The 23,555-nt window shown below is 40.2% G+C and overlaps 1 long non-coding RNA gene across 2 annotated transcripts in view; it reads left to right on the forward strand.

The window, feature by feature from the left end:
* LOC121818825 (uncharacterized) overlaps positions 1-23,555 on the forward strand; it is a 69,870-nt gene that overhangs the window by 7,323 nt on the left and 38,992 nt on the right. Inside the window, exons 2-4 of one of the 2 annotated variants that reach the window (XR_006058962.2) lie at positions 16,176-16,264; positions 16,521-16,602; positions 17,081-17,124. This is a non-coding gene — a long non-coding RNA (uncharacterized LOC121818825). Of the gene's footprint in view, positions 1-16,175; positions 16,265-16,520; positions 16,603-17,080; positions 19,642-23,555 lie in introns of those variants that run through there. The other variant, XR_006058961.2, reaches the window with a different exon arrangement.

Genomic DNA, 23,555 nt, shown 5'->3' on the forward strand with positions numbered 1-23,555 from the left:
ACAATAAATAATGTGTGTACATGCTCATTTGCTTCCAACTCTTGGTGACACCATGGACAGTAGCCTACCAGCCAGGCTCCTCTGAATTTTCCAGGTAAGATACTGGATTGGCTTGCCATTTCCTACTTCAGGGGATCTTCCTGACCCGGGGATCAAACCCATGTCTCCTGGGTCTCCTGCACTGGCAGGTGGATTCTTTACCACTGCGTCACAACAAATAATGCTGATGTTCAAACGGCAAAGCAGTTTAAAGCCTGCTTATAGTGAATCTGACAGCTTTTCCCAACTAGAATGTGATCTCCATAAGGACAAGGAATATGTTGCATGATTGAACTAATATAAACTGTGGATTTTCCCCAGTTATCTATTGTTGCGTACTAACCCATCCTAAACTCGGTCTTTGTAGGATAGTGATTTAGGATTTCACTGGGCTCATTTAGGCAGTTCCCACCCAGCTTGCAGTCAAAGTATGTCTGGTACTGGACTGAGAAGATACAGAAGAGCTGAGATTCCTTAGGCATGTCTATCTGTCTCCACTTGGTGGCCCAGCATAGTCAGCCTCTCACATGGGTAGCTGAGGGTTCACAGCTGTGTCCCCAAGAGCAACTGTGGAAGGTGCGTGGCCCTTTCTAACCCAGACAGAACAGTCACACAATAACCTTTATTGCTCTTGTTGGGAGTGGCTGTGGTATAATAAAAAGGTCTTGGGCTTCAGAGACATGCAGACTTGCATTTCACAGTCCAGTTCCCCCTTCTCTGCAACCCAAGGTGAAACTGTTATCTTAATAACTGGCATCAGAATTCACCTTTTTGAAGGTATTTATTAGGAAAATATTTGTTGGGTCAGAGGTGAGACCTTTGAACCTGAGTGTAAGTTGAGTGGCAAGGCATCATAGACAAGGGCCAGACAGCTCTGAGTGTGACAAGGAGAGGAATTTGTGTCTGTTTCTGAGGGGGGAGGTAAGAAGAAACTGTAAGATAGCCAAAGGTAGAAAGCAATGTGTATGAGTAGCCACCCCCGGACTCCACTGCCCTGGGAAGGTCCCTTCAATGGAGTGGCTAAAGAACATTTTAATAATGATAGAATGCCTGTTTTTAAATTGAAAGTTGTTTATGGTAACATTGCTTCTGTGTGTCCTTCTGTGCCATTCTCTCTCCCTCCGTAGCTGACACACAAATTATACTTTAACAACAATGATTACAATCAGTTTTCAATGTAATGGCATCAAGTAGATATTCAATAAATAGTAGCAGGTATTATAGTTATTGATCAAAAATTCAAATTTTGGTCCCCACTGGGACTCAGTGGTAGAGAGCCTGCCTGCCAATGCAGAAGACATGGTCCGGGAGGATTTCACATGCCGTGGAGCAGCTAAGCCCATGCATGGCTATTAAGCCTGTGCTCTAGGGCTTGGGAGCTGCAACTACTAAGCCCACAGGCGCAGCTACTGACGCCCACGAGCCCTAGAGCCAGTATTCTGCCGCAAGAGAAGCCACCACATTGAGAAGACCTCACAATTCAAACAGAAAGTAACCCCCACTCCCCACACCTGGAGAAAAATCAGAGCAGCACTGAAGGTCCAGCAGAGCTAAAAAATAAATACAATTATTTTTCAAAATCCAACTGTTATATGTCTTAATAAAAATGACTAATTATTCTTGATATACCAGTTAAGGACATCAGAGAAAACTCGGTTTTAAAGGGCTTAACCAATAATAGTGTGTTTCAGGCTCACTTAAGTGGCAGTCACAGGTAGAGTAAGCTTCAAAATTGGATGATCCAGCAATTCAACAAGGTCATCAGAGATTGATTTTCTTTCCACCCTCTGCTCAGTTATGTACCATGTGAGCTTCATCCTTCGTCTTGAAACCGATTCCCCTTGACAATGGAATGTGGTTGCCAACTGCAACTGGGCTATGTTTCCCTGTTTGCATCCAGTAGGAGAAAATGCATATTCTTGTCCCAACGTTATAAGCAAGAGTATGGAAAGCCACCTTTATTGAATCATCTGAGGTCCAATGTCCACTTCTAAATCAGTGTCAGTGGACAGAGGTGGAAATGTGCTGATTGGCCTGAGTCAATCACAGCCTATCTCTGGTGTGATCTCTCTGGTGTTAGAAGAGGAGATTGTTAGTTTGCCTTGAAGCATGTAGGCAGTACCAGGAAAAGGTAAATTCCCCAAAGAATATCACATAAAGAAGAAGCAAACCAACAACACCCACTATAACTGGATAAAAGACACTGGATAACAAATATGGATAACAGACAAAAATTCTTCAAATCATCACCTCTGCTGCTGCTGCTGCTGCTGCTAAGCCACTTCAATCATGTCCGACTCTGTGCGACCCCATAGACGGCAGCCCACCAGCCACCCCCGTCCCTGGGATTCTTCAGGCAAGAACACTGGAGTGGGTTGCCATTTCCTTCTCCAATGCATGAAAGTGAAAAGTTAAAGTGAAGTCAGTCAGTTGAGTCTGACTCTTAGCGACCCCATGGACTGCAGCCTACCAGCCTCCTCTGTCCATGCGATTTTCCAGGCAAGAGTACTGGGGTGAGTTGCCATTGCCTTCTCTGAAAGTGTCACCTCTATGAGAGGAAATAAGGGAAACTTTGGTGATTAAAAAAAAGTTATATGTTTTTTACCACAATTAAAAAGAAAAACAAGTTGGGAAGCACAAATATAACAAGAAAAAAACAGCAAAGAGAAGAGAAAAGGATAATATATGGATTAAATATGAAAACAGAAGGATTGGACAGAAAAAAATATAAGCAAAGATAAATTTAAAATTAATTTATTTATTTTAATTGGAGGCTAATTACAATATTGTAGTGGTTTTAGGCAAAGATAACTTAATTGTAAGAATTTTGGCTCAAGAAGAAGCTAATAGGATTTCTTTTTTAACACAAATGACACAGAGGCCTAATTATAAGGTTTATTAGAGTCATCAGCAAAATGGAACAGAAAAGAACAGAACAACTTGTAATAAATCTCACCTAAAAAAGGTGGGAACAATACTAAATAGGGCTGGCTGCAAGTAAAGAAGCACTGAAACCCAATTATCTAATGGCAATATTTATGTGATCTGTTCCCTTTTTAATGTATAAATGTTTTGAATACTACAAATGCAATTTTAAAAAGAGTTAACAAATATTGAAATTATATGATATTTATATTAGTTTCCTGCGGCTGTAGCCACAAACTACCCACAAACTTGGGGGCTTCAAACAACAGAAATTTACTTTCTCCCAGTTCTGGAGGCCAGGTATCAGCAGTAGGAAAATGCTCTCCGCTCCATCTGAAGGCTCTGGGGGAGAATCCTAACTGACTTCTAGTCCCCAGGGACCTCAAGCATTTGTTGGCCGTGGCTGCATAACTCCAGTGTCTGCCTCCACCTCTGATGGCCTTCTCTGTGTCTGCCTCTTCTCTTCTGTCTCAAATCTTTCTCTGCGTTTTTCTCATAAATATGCCTGTCATTGGACTTAGGGCTTCTACCTAGATAGTCCAGGATGAGCTAATCTCAATATCCTTAATTTAATTACATCCACAGAGACCTTTTTTCCCAATAAGGTGACATTCATAAGTTCTAGGCATTTGGATGCTGTGCTGTGCTCAGATACTCAGTCATGTCTGACTGTTTGCAACCCCATGGACTGTACCCCACCAGGCTCACCTGTCCATGGTATTTTCCAAGCGAGAATACTGGAGTGGGGTGCCATTTTCTATTCCAGGGGATCTTCCCAACCCAGGTATCAAACCTGTACCTCTTATGTGTCCTGCATCGGCAGACGGATCCCTCACCATTAGCGCCACCTGGGAAGCCCTATTTGGACATGGACATATCTTTTCATCAGGCAGCCATTCAACCTACTTAAGTATTTGTTAAAAAAGAAAACTAAGCTAACTAAATTATATAAGGAACTAATACTAGATTTAAATTTACAAATCAATTACATTTGCTAATGAAGTGTTTATTTTTATTTTTTCTTTTTAATACAAATAATTTTTATGTTAAATGAATGCACATATATGTTATCATCTAGAAATGTCTATCATTATACTTAAAAATGCACAGAGCATTTAGGTTGATGACAAATGGGTAAAATCCATTTCCAGTAGAACTTTTTAATGCAAAATAAAGCTTTGGGGAGCCATCATACATACATTACCTTTAAAATATATATTTGAATTATAAAACTCAGTTTATAAGTCAGGGTCTAATCAGGAAAATAGAAAGCAAACTAGGTATTTCAGAGTGAGCCTTTCATACAGGAAACTATATTGCTGGGAGAGTTGAAAGGTCACCAAGGGAGAGGTAGGTAACCCTGAGATTAGTAGGACAGAGAGTGTTGGTCATTCAGCCGTGTCTGGCTCTTTGCAACCACCTGAATCTCAAAGGGGAATTCCCATGGACAGGCTCCTCTGTCCATGGGATTACCCAGGCAAGAATACTCGAGTTGGTTGCATCCCTTTCTCCAGGAGGACAGAAAGAAATTAGGTGGGAAAACAAACAGGAGGAGACAGCACTAGGCTAGCTCAGGACTGCGCCTCTTACTGTGTCCCCGGGAGCGCTACTCGGGACGCTGGGAACACCGGCCACAGGGCATCAGAGACACAGCCACTTCTGAAGATACTGCCAGAAACACACACACATACACACACACGAGAATTATGACTTCTCCCCTCTGTTCCTCTAATGCCTTCTAATTCTCTGCTGGCACCTTCTACTAGCAGAACTTAAGAGGAAGCCAGCTAGAAAGGAAGCCTGGGAAATGCGGTTTCCGGGCTCTTAGCCCCAACATTTCAAAGCAGATTGTAGAAGGGTTGATGTGGAGCTCAGAGACAGCAGGTAAACAATCAACACACCCAGTGACTTAGAGAAGCAGGTGTACCTCTACATTGCTGATAACACTGAGTCAGAGCACAGCTACTGATAAGAAGCTCTTCATACTCATTGACTAAACAGTGCCACTTAGGGGAACATAATTGAAAGAAATAAAGGCAAAAAAGAAATAAAAAATGTGTACCAAGTTGTTGAAAGTAGCCTCGTTTATAATGGCAAAACCAGAGAAATAGCTCATACTCTCAACAGTAGGGAGACAATTGAGCAAATTATGGCAAAGGGATGTAATAAAATACTCTTAAAGGTTAAAAAACACACCCTGTATTTCAAATAAGTAGGAAAATGTTCACAGAAAAGAAAGTTAAAGAAAAAAGTAGAACGTAGAATTGTAAGTGTACTATAATAATTACAATTGTGTAAAAATGTACAAAAGTAGATTAACAAAGGTCAGGAGAGACTTGAAGAAATGGAGCTAGTCTAGAGCTTCATGTTTCTTAGGCTTCCTTTCTTCTATAAAGTTGCTTAAATTCTTAATTAAAAAAGAAATGTAAATGCCTTTAATTGTATTTTTAGATTCCAAACTAACTGAAAAGTGTGTTTCATGTTAAGCTGCTTTGAAGGAAAAAACCAACACACAGGCACACACACAAAATACAACCTGGCTAACCATTCCCACCATAGCACTTTTTACAGCTCTGGCATTAATCACTGCCATGGCCCGAGGCCAGTGTCCAATTGGTCTAGAGATTTTATTTTACAACCTGAGAACACTGGCTGGCTCTGAGTGCGTCTGCTCTCCTGCCCCAAGCTGAGCCTTTCTTCTTGTTGCTATAAAATATTTCATGTATTTTGCTACAGGCCAGAAGCTGTTAAAGTTAACTAAAGCAATGAATAAAGATAACAGGTTGAGTAAAAAACAAATACCCCTCCCCCCCAAAATCATTAGCTATTAGCATGTTAATGACTCAAAATGGTCTGTTCTCCTTCCTCCATCCCCATACCCCTCGAGCCTGAAGTGCCTTATACCCTGCCTGAAACAAAATTCCCTAAACCCAGAGAGCTGAAAGGCCACACCTTGGATTCACCCCTCCCCCAACCCATGTTGCTTCCCAGAAACTTGATGTTCCGTGTATTTTGCACTCATGAACTCTGCCTCATTAACAGGCTCGTGCAGATGCTTGTCACAGCTGCCTCAAGACTCTTTGGAGTCTGAGAGTATGTGGTTACAGCAGGGAAAGAATGACAGCGTAACTGCCTCCCATAGGGACCTGCTGGCAGATTGCCCAAGAGACCTTGGCCGTGCCCTGGGTTGGCTTTCTGTGTGATTGATTAAGCAGTCAGAGGCCTTCCAGGAGAACCAAGTTCCCAGCTTGATCAGCTTGTCATTTTTGCCTTTTGTGATTGCTTGAGAATTACATTTAAAGGGTGTCTAACTTTGTTCCATTTTCTCCACCTACCATCTATGTGATGCTAGATAAGTTATTTCAGCCTCCATGCCTCGGTTTCCTAATGTATAATACAGGGAAATAACAGGAAATGGCAGTAGTTGCTTCATAGTTTTGTTGCAAAGATCAGGGATAACGCCCTCAAGGCCTAATGGAGGATATTGCTAGTTATCTACCTAAGATCCACATCCTACTTTCTTTTTTATTACAGAAACACAATTTTGTTTGAGGTGGCAATGTGCCCAGCTAAAGTGCTCCATCCCCAGACTCCTGTATAGCTATGATGACCATCTGATTCTGTTCTACAAGGAGGCGCTTCCAAGAAAGCAATGGTTTCTGATTAAAAAAGGGGGACAGAGCCAGTTGGCATGTGTATTTTGCTCTTTGCCCTTTCTGTTTCATTCTGTATAGAATGGGGCTACCTGGAAGAAAAGCAGCTCTCTTGCAACTAAGACAACACAAGCTCTGTGCTAAGAATGGTAGATCAGAAGGTTAGAAGGAACCTGCCTTGATGACTTTCTCAAGCAGCTGTACCAGGACTGGGCTACCTACCTTCTAACTTCTTGTTAGATGAGAAAAATGAACTTCATTTGGCCAAGCTGCTGGGGTCAGGTTTCTGTTAAATGCAGCTGAATGAAATCCTGACCTAAGCACTCAGCATACTGCCAGCCAATAGTAATAATAAAGGTTACTTTTTATTTTTCTATAACGCATCATGATTATAAGTCAGCTGTCATTGCAATGAGCACTATAGGAGATTCACAATTATTGTTCTGGAATTTAGTTACGGTAAATAGTGCATAAAGTAATCCATTGTCAACTACAGCTGGTAAACATTCTCATTAGAGACACTAGTTGTAATAATATTTGTTTAAATAGAATTTGACATTGTATTGTCATTCTTTAAAAATGCTGCTAGGTTATATTCAACGAGTCCTCTAAGGAGATTATTTACTGATAAGTCTAGAAAACATCTGAGGGGGAAGAGAATGAGACGTTGAAATATGTTGATGAATGTTTATCTAGTTTGGTGGAAAGAAATGTTCATTTCTAAGAGATGTTTTCTTTATTTTCATTTATGAATATAGTAGATTAGCTTCTTTGGAACTCAAGAACATTTTAACACTTTCTAAGTAAGACTGGTGGTGGGGGTAGGACGAATGTTGTTGATTCATCTGAGAGTTGGTCTGAAATTTACTTAAAAGCCCTAGGAGATTTGTCCAAGACTTTCTCAAGGGTTAGTGAGAATGACACCATAAATAGCTTGCCCTCGTATCTCTGTTTCCCCTAGCTCCTCTACTTGGACTGCAACTACTTGGATTCATCCTCAACATCAGAAAAGCTATTCCTATTAATTGCTTCCATCTGGGAATGTAACTTCACCACACTGACCAGGGTGAACCTGCAGAAGCTCTCAGATGTCTCCGCAATCCACTAATTAAATCATGGTTCTATTTCCTCCATTCTTATACTTTCTTGTTATAAAAAGTAGAGGAGAGCAAGAGAGTAGGTCACAATACTAAAACCTCAGTGGCTAAAGATACCAAAATGTGTTCCTTGTTCTTTCTCTCCAGCCTCCATGGGTCAGCAGGACATGCTCCTCATTACAGTTGTTGAGCCTGAGCTGAGAGAAGCCACCACCTTGAATGCTGCCAGTCACCATGTCAAAAGAAAGAAACTTGCACTGGCAGTTTCAAATGCATATCACTTTTGCTCACAACTCAACAGCTAGAACCAGTCCCTTGACTCCAGCAACCAAAAATGGGCCATGAGGGGCAATCCTACTGTACACTGGGAAGGGGAGCCCCAGAAAGAATTGGCAAATTGCACTATTAGAGAAGTAGCATCACTGAGTGCCTGTTATATACCCGCTCCGTGTCACAGCACTTGTGTTATCTAATTCTCATAACAATTTTTGATATTAACTTTAATTTTCAAGTGAGAGATTTGAGGCCTACGTCAAGTAATTTGTTCAAGAGTTCCAGCTAATATGTAGATCTCATTTCATTTTCATCTGATTCCAAAATCTGTGCTGTTCCCATTATTTCCTGAAGCCTCCTAGTACAACATTCAGCTGCTCACAGCCTCACAATCTTGGGGTGATCAAGTGAAAGACGGGGTAGGGAATGGAAAGAAGGGTTTATTAAGAAATGATTTTCTCTACAAAACCTAAGGGTCCATAATTCTGTGGCCTCATTAGTATCACGAGGGGACCAACCAAACTAACCTAACCAAGAATCCAAAACTTAACCCTACAGAACAGAAACAAAAAGTGACTGAAATGAGACTATGCTAAAGGAGATACTGAGCCTGCCAAATGGGCCAGACAGACAGTGTTATCAAATTGAGAGGCAGCGTTATGCTGTTTCTTTTTCTCAGAAGTCTTCGAGTGATCCCTTCAGAGTGCCTATTACCCAGGGTGAAGCCCCATTGCTTTCAAGAGCTCTCTTGGTTGTTCCATTATTCTCACCCTTAATCCATAAGATTATTTACAATTTTGGGAAGTTCATTAAAAGCATTTTGTATATATTTTATATTATTGCTCTGAATATACAAGTTCTGACAGGGATTCACATTTTGACTTGAAGAGTGTACTCAAGGATGCCAGCGAGAAGGTTTCTATCTAGAAGTCTCAAGCAGAGCACAGTTGTATACTATTGACCTGCCTCAAAAGGGATATAATTTTCAGTACAGAGAGAATGATACTTTAAGCTTTGAGAATAGTTTTTTTCACTGGGTCTCATTTCTACTACGTAATGGCAAGACCAGTAGTCAACCAAGTTGAAGACGTGGGACTTCTCTGGTAGCCCAGTGGTTGTGAATCTGCCTGCCAATGCAGGGGACACAGGTTCAATCCTTGGTCTGGGAAGATTCTGCATGTCTCAGGGCAACTAAGCCCAGGCACCACAAGTACTGAGCCTGTGCTCTGGAACAAGAGAAGCCAGTGCAAGGAGAAGCCTGCACATGGCAACAAAGAGGAGTCCTTGCTCTCTGCAACTAGAGAAAGCTATGCAGCAACAAAGACCCAGTGCAGCAAAAAATAGATAAATTTTTAAAAATGTTTTTAAAGTTAAAAATGTGGATGTAATATAGCTAGATTTTGATTTCTCTAAGTACACACTAAAAAAAAAAAATCTAAACTTGGAGCCATATAATTTCTCCTCTTGTGAAGACTTATACTTAAAAAATGCTTGTAATGTAATGTTACATGTAAAAGGCAGTCCTTACACGTTTATGGCACCACTGGTTCTAGACTGCTGGGCAGCCAAGTCTCACCAACTTCAATATACCAACCTGGAGGTGCATGCATGGGTCAGTGCCCACCTCACCTCTGATTAGGTCTATTTTAGCAATATGTGTGTGAGTTATAGATCAGAGGTTATTTCCCACCTCCTGCTTCTCAGTTTTTCTTTAACATTACTTTTATAACACTTTTATGACAAAATATATTTTAAACTTGAAAAGAGCATTTACAATAAGAGTTCAAATACTGAAGATAACACAATCCTATATTACTATTTTTTAATGGAAATTACTGTGAAAATAACATATCAAAGACTCAAATAGTACTCTTAAAATAATCAGTAATGCATGGAAGTCAAAACTCAATTTTAACAGGAATGTCCTAGCGTTGAGGGTCAACCCCTCCTTATAACAGCCAAAATTTAAGTCACCTGAATAAACAGAGAGACAAGAAGGAAAGGGCAAACTGAACTCTGCAACCTCTCATATTTAAAAGAAGAAACAGAAGAGGTAATTCCAATTGACCCCTTGTGTTTTATGGGTTTTGCATCTCTGGGAGGGTTAAGATGACAGCCCATTCTAAACACACGTCCATTTACATTAGCAGCCTTTTCTATGGGTGACTTAAGTGCATATTTGGAACATTCCAACAGAGAAACAAAAAAGACATCAAAGAACCAAATAAATCCACACAAACATGGGAATTTGAGAGCCAGTTTATCTCACTCTTATTTGCCCACCACAATCCAAATGAGACCATAAAATGGTACCCAAAAGACCTGCCATCCATAGTCAAAACAGTATGGATCTGGACTCTCTGGGGAAAGCCTCAGTGGCTGCTTTGGTTGTATTAGCAATGGTGACTGGCAAAGGATGTTTGGACAGTTATTTTACTAACATATTTTAAATGAGTCAAGTAAGTGTCAAGTTCCTATCTGAACACCAATTAAGCCTGGATACTAAAAATGAATAAGAACAGGTTGAGGGTAGATTTTATACTATGTGGGTGGTTAGCCAAAATGGCCATAACTGGAATGGCCCTAAACACCCCAACTTGGGTTGATGATGTAATTCAAGTTAAACAATTACTTTAACTTTTCAGAGACTGATGGTCCAGGTCTAGCTAGATTCCTTTGTCTTAGCCTAACATTCTGTTTTTAATGACTTTTCCCCTTCTCTTCAATTCCTTCCTCCCTTGATGGTATCATTACATATGGAAAATTGCAGATGTTTCGTTTATATAACAGGCAAGATTAATATTTACTTAAAAAAATCTGGAACGTGAATAAAATCCATATAACAGCACATACAATACTTCCATAAAAAACTCAGAGGCCTTTAACTTTTGAAAGAGCTAAGGAATGTTTTTAGATGGAAAGGAAGAAATGATTAGAATATTCACTCAGGATGCAGACATCAGTCCCCTGGTACCATTAGCTCAAAAAGATTAAATGTAACTATGAACAGGGGAAGCTGTGAAGTCAATGGTATTTTTTTTAGGAAGTCCTTACTTTGTAACCTGGCTAGACTGATTTTCTGGCTTTGTCCAAGGACCGCAGAGATAAAATAATTGGGTAGAAGAGAAGAAAGAATGTGAATAAAAGACAAAAACTGAAATTCTAATGGGTACAACCCAATGAATGCTGTGGAGTTGACGAGAAAGAAACATGTTAAACACTTAACTTCTTTAACTGGTGTCTTAACTAGTGACATTACCATTAATCAAAACTGCAAATTTAAGGACTGGTTCTTTAAAGGAAAAAAAAAATCAGAAAGGGGTTCTTTGTCCTTTGTTAACACAAACATAAATATTTGTTCAACAGAGAGAAATGCCCTTCTGTGGTTTTCTCCTTTGCAAGTGAGGGATGACTGGGTAATATTTAGTCAGAAAAACATAATGATCGATGACTGGCAATGTCTTATGTTTTATATCACTGGGAGCAGAAATTTTATGTTTTTGGCTTGTTTCTCTGTATATAGTCACCACTACTAGTCATTGAGTTTCTCACATGTTTTTTGAAATATGTATTATTCTTTCTAGGTTTAGTGATGAGCTAGACCTTCCAAACGAGCTATTACTTTTTCTTAAAGATTGTCCTTTTCAACATAAAATTTTTTAATTTATAAATCATAAATGTCTAGTATTATTGCTGAAAGTCTAGAAAACTTCTTCCCTTAGTGATTTAAAAACATTTGAATGAGACTTGAAAATTCTAATCCAATTCTGAGAATAGAATGAAATACCATGTTGTAAAAAGAAAAACAAACAAATAGAAAATTAACAAGTGAGGCAGTTTTATTAACTAAAGTACAGATTTTGTTCAAATTTCACAAAAAAAAGATAAAATAAAAATCATTATAAAAATGTAAACAATGGAGTATAAATTTTTTTAAGTTTTTAGAGTAAATTGTTCTAAAAACTTTATCCTTCTCTTCTTCATACTCATTTTAGTTGTCTGTTGCCATATAAAAAATTATCCCCAAAATATCGTGGCCCAAAACAATTAACATCTATTATCTCACACAGCTTCTGTGGGTCAGTAATCTAAAGTAGCTTAGCTGGGTGGGTCTTGGGGTCAGAGTCTTTCAATAGTTGCAGTCATGGTGCCAACAGGGATTGCAGTCATCTGAAAGCTTGATTGGGGCTGAAAGATCTACTAACAAGGTAGGATCCACCCACACGCCTGGCAAGTTAGCGCTGGTTGTTGGCAAGAGGTCTCAGTTCTTTACCACACAGACCTCACCACAGGGTTGCTAGGTGTTTCCACAAGGTGGAAGCTAGCTATGCCCAGAGTGAATGATCCAAAAGACAGAGCAAGGAGGCAACTGAAAATCTTATGTGTCCTAATCTCAAAAGTCACACACAGATACACATTAAGCAAGCCCACAGTCAAGGGGAGGGAAATTGGGCCTCACTTTTTGGAGACAAGAGTACTGAAATACTTGTAGAGATACTTTAAAACCACCATAGTGATCCTATTCTTTAAAGGATCATCACTATTAATACATTGGTTCAAAACTTTCTGGACCTTTTTCTATGCAAATACAAATACATATGAGTTAATATGAATATATATCTATTCCATATACATGTTTTACATATATTTATAGTTGTTTACAAAATTCTTAGAAAATGCTATGAACATTATTTTGCAAACCCTTAGTCATTAAATAACATGTTAAGGACACCACTTCTCCTGTAACACATAGTTTGTTCCTTTTTAATAGCTGCATAGCATTTCATTAGATACTAAATTCATAATTTATTTAATCATTTCCCCAAAGATATACACTTAGGTTGCCTACATTTTTTTGCTACTATGAATATTTACAGTAAATAGCCTGGTACCTAAAACCTTGCCTTCTTATTTAAGTATTTATGTAAGTTACTTTCTTATAAATGGAATTGTTGTATCAAAACATTTCTGCTTTTACTATTATGATAGGTACTATCAAACTGCCCTTCAAAAGTATCTTTTCTGTGCACAGTTACATTACTCACACTCTCTGTTTATTGATGATTCCTACTGCCTATGGTATCTGTGCAAAACTTTCTCATCTCTGGTATCTTTTAGCTTTTATAATATCTAATTTTTCTCTCTTATGAAATTTCTGAGATTATCTAATTATCTGTCTAATGATTATTATTCTTATTTGGGCAGATTTGTTTCTCCAGGCCATCCTATATAACTTGGCCCTATAGCTTGACTGCCCTTGAATGAAGCAATCGCTTCTGGCAAAACTGGCTGTGGGCTAGGGGTGGGAATGGGTCAGGAGATGCCATTAAACAGGGTGGTCTGAGAAAGCACCCAGGCCTACTTTTCTACATGCGGCTGTGGGTATGGCAAGTATTCAAAGGTATGACTAGCCTTTTATAATGATTTTGCCTAAGACGCTCAAACCTGAGAGACTAAATGACCAATCTGAAAAGCAGAAATAATTAGATATCTTCCATCTGTTACCTAGGACTGTTATCAGAATGAAATAAAATATTGTAAATTATAAAGCACTGCATGAAGTAGAACAACCAGCAAACACTCTAGCATATTCTAGAAGTTCCATCAACAGGGATGGAACAGGATGCTGTAAAGTGCCCAGTACTAAAATGGTCTGCTCAGGCCCACTGCTTAGAACCGCAGCACGAAGCACCACTCAGCCTTAGTCCAGGGCACTGCCTGGCTCTGCAGCTGCTGGCAGGACGTGCTGACAGTGCATGGCAGAAGAGCCAACAAGTCAACTGTCAGGCCCTCCCAGAGGGCCTGGGAGCAAGAAATGGGGGACTTTGGCCAGGGTGGGGGCTTCAGAGTTCTTGAGGGGAGGCTATTCTCTCTTCTCACCAAACTGGGAAGAGGAGCAGAGGTACTTCCTCTTTCTGAAGCACAGGGAGGGAAGTTTCCTGGGTGTGTGTATGTGTGTGTGTAACCACATCCATTCCTGCTCCACTGAGTCAGGGACATGTGAGAGTGTCTCTCATGAAGCTGCCAGTACTGGAACCAGCAGAGATCCTGCTGACACCCCGTATGGAAAAAGGGGTGAGAAAGGGATGATGGAGCTGAGAAAGAACAGATGGTCTTTTTTTTTTTTAAGTTTCTCCTAAAGCTAAAATTTTTAATTGAAAGGACTATTATTTTTCCTTCTTAAAATTCCCCTTTTTATGGTAAAATATAGCAAACAAACAGAAGAAAAAACATTAAATGTGCCACTTATTATCAAGGCAATATCTGTGTAACTATCACTCAGATCAATAAATAAAACATTACCAGCACCCTAACAGTCTCCAACTGTGACTCTTCAAAATCAGAAAACCCTCTCTCCCCTAAAAGGTAACCATGACTTGGCCTTTATAATAATCATACTCTGGTCCTTTTTAAAAAATTTTTTTTCAACTAAGCATGCATCCCAAAGCACTATACTTCAATATTGCTTTTTTGGGAAATTGATATAAGTGGAATAATACAGTATGAATATACATCAACTTATCTATCTATGCTGTTGATGGGCTGTTTGTTTCCAGCTATCATTAATTTTGTTTCCAGCTATTATTAATGTGCTGCTATAAACATTCTTGTACATGATTCCTGGTGTGTGTGTACAACATTTCTTTAACGCATGTACCTAGGAATGTACCTAGGATAGAGTATGTGGATTCTCAACTAGACTACAGAGTGTTTTCCAAGTGGATTCCCAATGTCCATTCCCACCACAGTTTAGGAGAGCTCTCCATGCTCCACACCTAAAATGATCATTCTTGGGAATTCCCTGGTGGTCTAGTGCTTAGAAATCAGCACTTTCCCTGCTGTGGACCCAGGTTCAATCCTTGGTTGGGGAACTAAGATCTCACAAGCCACATGGTGCAACCAAAATTAGATAAATAAATGAATAATAAAATAAAATGATTACTCTTCATTTTGAGATAGTGTACTTTTTGGTAATAAAGGCCTTTTAAAAAAAAAAAAAAGATAACAATGATAATGGTAGCTTTACCAGGATACATCTTTTAAGTAGCTTTACATTGTGAAATAAAGATTAAATAGTTTCACTTAGGCCCTATTTTTCCCTCTGAAATCCTACTGGACCATGACATCACAAATGCTAGAGACCATTGTCTCACGCAACATGATATAAATTGTCCCTACTTATTGTTTTAACATGAAAACCACTTGATACATATAGTAGCCAGACTCCACGATGGCCCTCAGTGAACCTTCTTTCTTGGTACTCATGCCTTTGTGTAGACATTCTACAATGAATGAAGGCTGATTTTGTAACTAATGGAAGTAATTAATTTTTAATAATAAGCTAGGTCAAAAAATTGCAGCTTCAGCATTGGTCCTTTGGATCAGTCACTCTTGGGGGAAGTCAGTCACCATGTTGTGAGGATGCTCAAGCAGCTCTGTGGACAGGCCAGCACCTCAGCAGAGAAAAGACCAATTTACCAATGCCAACTTGCTGAACAAGTAAATAAGCCACCTTGAACAAACTTCTGTCTCAGTCAAGCCTTCAGATAATTTAGCCCTCCCATGTTTCCACTTTCCAGCTAGACCCCAGAAATCATAAACTAGAGACAAACCATTCCTCTGTGCCCTGTCTGAATCCCTGATCCACAGAAACCATGAGATAATACATGATTATTGTTTTAAGTCACCAAATTTGGGGATGATTTGTTAGAAAAGAGATAATTAGCAGAACACTCATGACCATCTAGAAAGTATCCTTGGCCGAAGACCTGCATCTGATAATGCCTCTGTATTTAAACACAAGTTTAGAAGAAGGAGACATGGCAAAGCACTATGCTGAATAAGTGTGCAAAGGGATGCAACTAGCAAAATCCAGAAAATAGGAAATTCTACAGCATAAATGACCCCATTTCTTCAGTTATTAAGTTGAAAAAGAAATAGAAAGTAAAAACATGAGAGAGTCTATAAATTAAGAGAGACTTATAAGCTTTGATAGATTGTATTCCTCCCAGTATTTGCTGCCCTCTCCTGTGAGAGAGTTATTCTTCCCTTCTCCCCCTCTGACATCAGCTTTGGCCATGTGATTTTCTTTGACAAATGAAATGTGAGCAGATGTGATGGTTGCTACTTCTGAGCAGAAGTTTTAAAAGTCATCGTGTTTTGACCATTTCTCATTTCCATCTGCCAGGAAGTGGGTGTATCCCAAATAGGGACTGTTTCTTCAGCTTCTGGCCAAGAGTGAAGAGGATGCAGAGCTGACTAACAACGGAAATTCACGTGAGCAGGAAAGAAACCCAACCTGTCATGAGCCATTGTGATTTTCGAGTTGTTTGCCACCATAGCATAACCTTAATGTAATTTGATTTATGCAAGAAATGTTTCCATCAAATAAACCTAAAAGATAAACCTTGTTAGGATTCCAGTTTATGACCCCACTGTAGAAATTTGAGTATAGACTAGATACTTAATGATAATTAAGAATTATTTATTTTTTAATGTTTTTAAAATTTTATTTTTTATGTTTATTTTTTAGGTGTGTTGATAATACTACAGTTATGTTTAAAACAAGAAAAGAGTTCTTTTCTTTGGGACACACGGTCCAGAAGGAAGAGAAGGTAGGTGGGGGTACAGCTTAGTCATGAGTTGATAATTGAACTGGGTGGTGAGTATATGTGTTTATCATATTATTTCTACTTTAATTAATGTTTGGAAATTTCCATAATAAAAAGTTAAAAAAATAATTATGGATTTGAGTCCCAGAATTGTCCCTTGACTCCCCAAAGAGTATAGAAAATATGGGTGTTGAGAAGATAGAGCTCATCAATTAAGTTTAGTGAGTAAGAAAATAAGGAAGGTGTTTGGAGTGGGTCTCATCCTGGTGGCTCAGACGGTAAAGAGTCTACCTGCAGTGTGCGAGACCAGGGTTCAGTCCCTGGGTTGGGAAGATCCCCTGGAGAAGGAAATGGCAACCCACTCCAGTATTCTTGCCTGGAAAATCTCATGGATAGAGAAGCCTGTCAGGCTGCAGTCCATGGGGTCGCAAAGAGCTGGACACGATTGAACAACTTCACTTTCTTTTTTCACTTCTTTCAGGAAGAAGACATCAAAACTGATTTTCAGTGACCACATTCTATCAGGTGAAAGCACTTCCCAGGTGGCACTAGTGGTAAAGAATCCACCTGTCAATGCAGGAGCTACGTAAGAGACTTGGGTTCAATCCCTGGGTGGGGAAGATCTCCTGGAGAAGGAAATGGCAACCCACTCCAGTATTCTTGCCTGGAGAATCCCGTGGACATAAGAGCCTGGTGAGCTATAGTCCATAGGGTCCCAGAGAGTTAGACACGACTAAAGTGGCTGGATGGCATCACTGACTCGATGGACGTGAGTCTGAGTGAACTCTGGGGGTTGGTGATGGACAGGGAGGCCTGGCGTGCTGCGATTCATGGGGTCGCAAAGAGTCCGACATGACTGAGCAACTGAACTGAACTGAACTGAACTGAAAGTGACTTAGGATGGGTAGGATGAAAGCACTATTAGGGTAAGATTTAGAGCACTGGGACGGGTAGGGGCTCTGAAGGTATTAGCTTCCACCACAAGTGTGAGAGGAAATGGGTGTGGCTTAAATAGAACTGTTATCTCTTCTCTATTAGCTAAAATCAAACTTCATATCTGTCTTACCAATTAAAGCACCTGATGTATTCTTTATTTGTGTTCTGGGCATTAAAGTAATGTTTGGAGCTAGGAGATGGATTGGTGGCTTGCTCTATCAGCTCCACTCAACTTGGAATCGCATTACTTCCAGGAATACTGCCTTGCCTTTAAGTTAATGACAGATTGTTTTCTATTGTTCCCCTGGTCTCCTACAAAGTGCTCTAATTCACTCTTTGTTTTTTTTTTTTCTAATTCACTCTTAATGAGGCTCCAGACTGCATTTCCACAATTTGTGCTGCAAGGATAGGATTTCCTGTAAGTGGAGCAGACAAAGTAGCTGAGCTTGAGCCATCTTGTCAGTTTCACATTCAAGAGCATGTGAAACAAGAGGACCACTTGGGCTGAGGGAGAGAAGAGGCTGAGCTTGAGCCAGATTCTCTGTCAGGAGGCTGTGGGCTGGGACATGTGACTCAGGGAAAGCCGACACTGGCAACTCAAGAGGGGAAAGAAAATCTGTTGGCGTTAGAGAAGCCGCAGCAGCCTCAGTGGTAGCACCTTCCCCACCACCACCTTCCACACTCCCTACCCCCACCCCCATCCAAAGGAGCCAGGGAAGGAGATTCTCATTCCATTCTCCAGACCTAGGGTGCTCTTGTCTGGGAAAGAGGGAGAAGATGTGGGTATGATAGTAGACACATCTCCCATTCCCACTCCCACTACATGGACATTGAAGTTTTATATTGTTTTGGTTTTCAGATTGAAGTTTGGAAATGAATAGGGCTGAGCATTAGAGATGAGACTGGGAGGTTATGGAATTAGATGGAGACATCGTAAAGATAAGAGGGTTCACTGACCTGAGAAAAGAGGGATTATACCAGACGGGGCTGGGGACAGTTAAACAGTTTCGTGTTTACACCCCCATGAATTGGCTGAACTTCCCTGGTGGCTCAGACGGTAAAGCATCTGTCTACAATGCGGGAAACCTGGGTTCGATCCTTGGGTCGGGAAGATCCCCTGGAGAAGGAAATGGCAATCCACTCCAGTACTATTGCCTGGAAAATCCCACGGACAGAGGAGCTTGGTAGGCTACAGTCCATGGGGTCGCAGAGTGAGACACAACTGAGCGACTTCACTATGGCTATGGCTAGACAGCATATTAAAAAACAGAGACATTATTTTGTTGACAAAGGTCCATCTAGTCAAAGCTATGGTTTTTCCAGTAGTCATGTATGGATGTGAGGGTTGGACCATAAAAAGAAAGCTGAGCATGGAAAAATTGATGCTTTTGAACTGTGGTGTTGGAGAAGACTCTTGAGAGTCCCTTGAACTGCAAGGAGATCAAACCAGTCAATCCTAAAGGAAATCAGTCCTAAATATTCATTGGAAGGACTGATGCTGAAGCTGAAGCTCCAATACTTTGGCCACCTGATGTAAAGAACTTATTCATTTGAAAGAACTTGATGCTGGGAAAGATTGAAGGCAGGAGGAGAAGGGGACTACAGAGGATGAAATGATTGGATGGCATCACCGACTAGATAGACATGAGTTTGAGCAAGCTCCAGGAGTTCATGAAGGACAGGGAAGCCTGGCTTGCTGCAGTCCATGGTGTCGCAAAGAGTCAGACATGACTGAGCGACTGAACTGACTGAATAATCATAAGGTTCCCTCATTTCCCCTAACACAACAACAGAAAGCAAAACAATTTTTGGTTCAGGGTTTTAGTGATATACCAGACACTTCCAATTAGATGAAGCTTGTCTTCAGCAATTGGCCTTCTTAATCTTCCTTCCTTCTTCCTTCTCTCCCTTATTCTGCAGAAAATCTGTGCCCTCCTGCTGCCCTCTGTGCAACTAGTGAGAGACAAATATATGTACCATCAAAGACACTAAAAATATCTTTATTTTCTTTTAATATTTTGCCTACCGTGGCCTACTTTTGGTTCAGTGTCAAAAGCAAAGGGGTGAGGTGTGCCCTAAATAAATATGTCAGTGAATTCTGTCCCACCATATTGACTGCATGACTTTTGTACTGTAAATCAAAGTTGTTTTCTACAGATTGCAAGAGTTAAAAAAATGTTCTATGTCAATACATTGATATTTAAGTTCTGAAATTCCATTTGCTTCATCAAAAATCTATTTCTTTGAAAACCATTTTCCACTGATAATCCTGGAATTAAGGAGATCTAGTTAGTGCCTGAGTCACATGAAGAATCACTTCCAACCCACCCACGTAGCTGAAAACACATTTTTTGGTGATTATCAAGTCAGGAGCTATGAAGCTTCCTTGCAAAGAGAGCATTTATCAGCTGATGTTATTTTAATTATTCATTTTTAATGAGGAATCTATGAACATCTTCAAAAATCAGGGTCAATAGGTAGGCTGTCACCTAACCAAAAAAACACGTTTTTTTTTGTCTGAGAGTTCTACTCACATTAGGTGATTATTGTCATAATTGAAATACTTCAGCATAGCAAGATAAGTGTGCTTTAAAAAATAGTTTTAAAATTCACCCTGTGCAAGCGTGCTCAGTCGTATCTCTTTGCGACCCCATGGACTATAGCCCGCCAGGCTCCTCTGTCCATGGGATTCCCAGGCAGCAGTGCTGGAGTGGGTTACCATTTCCTGCTCCAGGGGATCTTTCTGAACCAGGGATCCAAACCTTGTTTTCTGTGTCTGCTGCCTTGGCAGGTGTATTCTTTATTGCTGTACCACCTAGGAAGTATAAGTTGTTAATGAACACTTTGAAGTGCTCTAATGGGTAATATGGGTTTCCCTTATTCTTTAGCATAAGAGGTGCTAGAAATAGCTTAACAAGTTACTGGTGACATGGATGATTACTGAGGGATGTGTGATGCACGGGCATCTTACCCTTAAATGAATGGGGCATCAGTTTTGTGTGAGCCCAGAATGGTGCTCTAGGCCTGGCTATTTGTTTAGTCCCATGCTTGCTACTTAGTGTAGGATTCTGTCGCCTGACCAGATGAGAAGCATGGCTGGATCTGGCTTTATGACATCATGACATCTGGTTCAGTTTTCTCAAGGGGTTCTGGTCAGGAGGTTTGAGCTCATGGACACCAGACTCTAAGGGGACAAATTGGCAGAGGCCCCACCAAAACACTGACGTTGTACACCAAAGTGGCTTAAGCCAGTTAACAACATTTGATCCACAAATAGTTCCCATTAATGAGACGTATCTAATGAGATCTGTGTATAGTGACGAAGATTTGAGGAAGTTTCATACAGAGAAATGCGATTTTGTCTATATAATAATAATATCAAAAAATTATAAAGGGGTTACTGTGTGTTAGACACTGTTCTAAACTCTCTCTATGCACACACACACGTATTCAATTAGTACTTGTCACGTCTCTATGAGGAGATACTACTATCATATTGTTAACCCCATTTTACTGGCAAGGAAACTGAGGCACAAAGGACGACTTGTCCTAGATGGTACAGGCCAACTGAGTGAGGAAGCCATGATTTGAACACAGCCAGTCTAACTCCAGAATCTAGGCTCTTACCGGTATAGACACTAGTTTCCTTTCTGAAAAACAGTGGTTGGTATGTAACTAGGAGTCATAGGAGTTTATGGAATTAAAGAAAACTGACCTGCTGTACAAGCCCAGGGGATAACTAAGGAATTCTGAGGTTTCCCTTGGCTTGAGAAAAGGTCCTTACCAACAGGAGATTTTTCTGTCAGGCATCATTTGGGTAGCAGGGTTTCTGTGATGAACTAAAAATAAAGACCTGTCACTTGGTTGATGATGTGCATAACGGTTTTCCTAGACGTAACAGAACTGGTGAGTATTAGAAGACTTTGATGAGAAAGGCAGGCAGCAGACAATCTGTTTCTCTTTCCCGTATTTGGCTTCCTTCCTTTTATATCTCCCTATATCACTCTATATCAGAACAACCACTCACATGTCTGATACTACTCATCTATGTCACAGCAAACATTCCTTTAGAAGCCATGTACTCCTCTGTTCCTTGCAGTCCCTCAGCCTGGGCAAGAGTTGAGATAATCTGATTACTAGTCCAGCTATTTGGTGAACTCTTTTCCTGAAGCTACGAATCTGATAGTGCCTCTTGCTATTGCAAATTCCCCTATGGACATGATTCTTAGAGAGACCAAAAACCCACCACCCCCAGCCAGCTCCTGTGGATGTCTGTGGTTGGTTTACTCATCCTAAAGTCTGTGATATCATATTACCCAAGTGTTACCCTAATGTGGGGAGGTGCACTTCGTGCCTTCTTCCATTTCCCGTCACCAAGGCAACCTGGTGTGCATCTCCCACAGTGCTCCTTTGCTCAGCCATTTGCTGCATGTTCTCAGGATGCTGGTCAACCACTCACTCGACTGTATCACACAGGACTGCAGGGAACGGAGCATAGCTGACCGACGTAATGGCTCTGTAGGCTTCCGGATTCCCAAACTTTTCAAAGTGCTAGGATTTTTAGTGTTCTCATAGCTGTTACTTACTTGGTAAGTTGCCAATTCTTTAAAAAATAATCCCCAACATTTGTATATATCAGATTACTTTTATGTAAAAATATGATAATTAAGGTATTAATCCAACCTCATAGAATTGGGCGACTTCAGCTTTTTCGGCATCAGTGGTTGAGGCAGAGCTTTGTCAAGAGAACACACTGGTCATAGCAAACACCCTTTTTCAACAACCCAAGAGATGAGTTTACACATGAGTTTTACCAGATGGTCAAGAATGAAATCAAATTATTATGTTCTTTGCAACCAAAGATGGAGAAACTCTATACAGTCAGTAAAAAAAAAACTGGAGCTGACTGTGGCTCAAATCATGAGCTCCTTATTACAAAATTCAGGCTTAACTTGAAGAAATAGGAAAAACCAGTAGGCCATTCAGGTATGACCTAAATAAAATCTCTTATGATTATACAGTGGAGGTGATTGATGAATAGATTCAAGAGATTAGATCTGGTAGATGAAGTATCTGAAGAACTGTGGACAGAGGTTCGTAACATTGTACAGGAAGCAGGGACCAAAAACATCCCAAAGAAAAAGAAGTGCAAGAAGGCAAAGTGGTTATCTGAGGAGTCTTTATAAATAACAGAGAAAAGAAGAGAAGTGAAAGGCAAGGGAGAAAGGGAAAGATATACCCAATTGAATGCAGGGTTTCAGACAATAGCAAGGAGAGATGAGAAGGTCTTCTTAAATCAAAAGTGCCAAGAAATAGAAGAAAACTATAGAATTGGAAAGACTAGAGATTTCTTTAAGAAAATTGGAGATATCAAGGAAAGATTTCATGCAAGGACGGGCATGATAAAGGTCAGAAATGGTAAGGACTTAACAGAAGCAGAAGAGATTAAGAAGAGGTGGCAAGAATACATTAAAGAACTATGCAAAAAAGGTCTTAATGACCCAGATAATCATGATGTTATTCACCTAGAGCCAGACATCCTGGAATGTGAAGTGAAGTGGACTTTAGGAAGCATTACTACAAACAATGCTTGAGGGCTTCCCTGATAGCTCAGTTGGTAAAGAATCTGCCTGCAATGCAGGAGACCCCAGTTCGATTCCTGGGTCAAGAAGATCCCCTGGAGAAGGGATAGGCTACCCACTCCAATATTCTTGGGCTTCCCTTGTGGCTCAGCTGGTAAAGAATTGGTCTTCAATGCAGGAGACCTGGGTTTGGAAGATCCCCTGGAGAAGGAAAAGGCTACGTGCTCCAGTATTCTGGCCTGGAGAATTCCATGGATTCTATAGTCCATGGGGTCACAAAGAGTTGGACATGACTGAGCAACTTTCACTTTCGCTACAAACAAAGCTAGTGGAGGTGATGGAATTTCAGCTAAGCGATTTCAAATCCGCAAAAATGATGCTGTTAAAGTGATACACTCAATATGTCAGCAAATTTGGAAAACTCAGCAGTGTTCACAG

Source organism: Ovis aries, chromosome 2 (genome assembly GCF_016772045.2).
Source record: "Ovis aries strain OAR_USU_Benz2616 breed Rambouillet chromosome 2, ARS-UI_Ramb_v3.0, whole genome shotgun sequence".
In the NCBI taxonomy this organism is placed as follows: domain Eukaryota; kingdom Metazoa; phylum Chordata; class Mammalia; order Artiodactyla; family Bovidae; genus Ovis; species Ovis aries.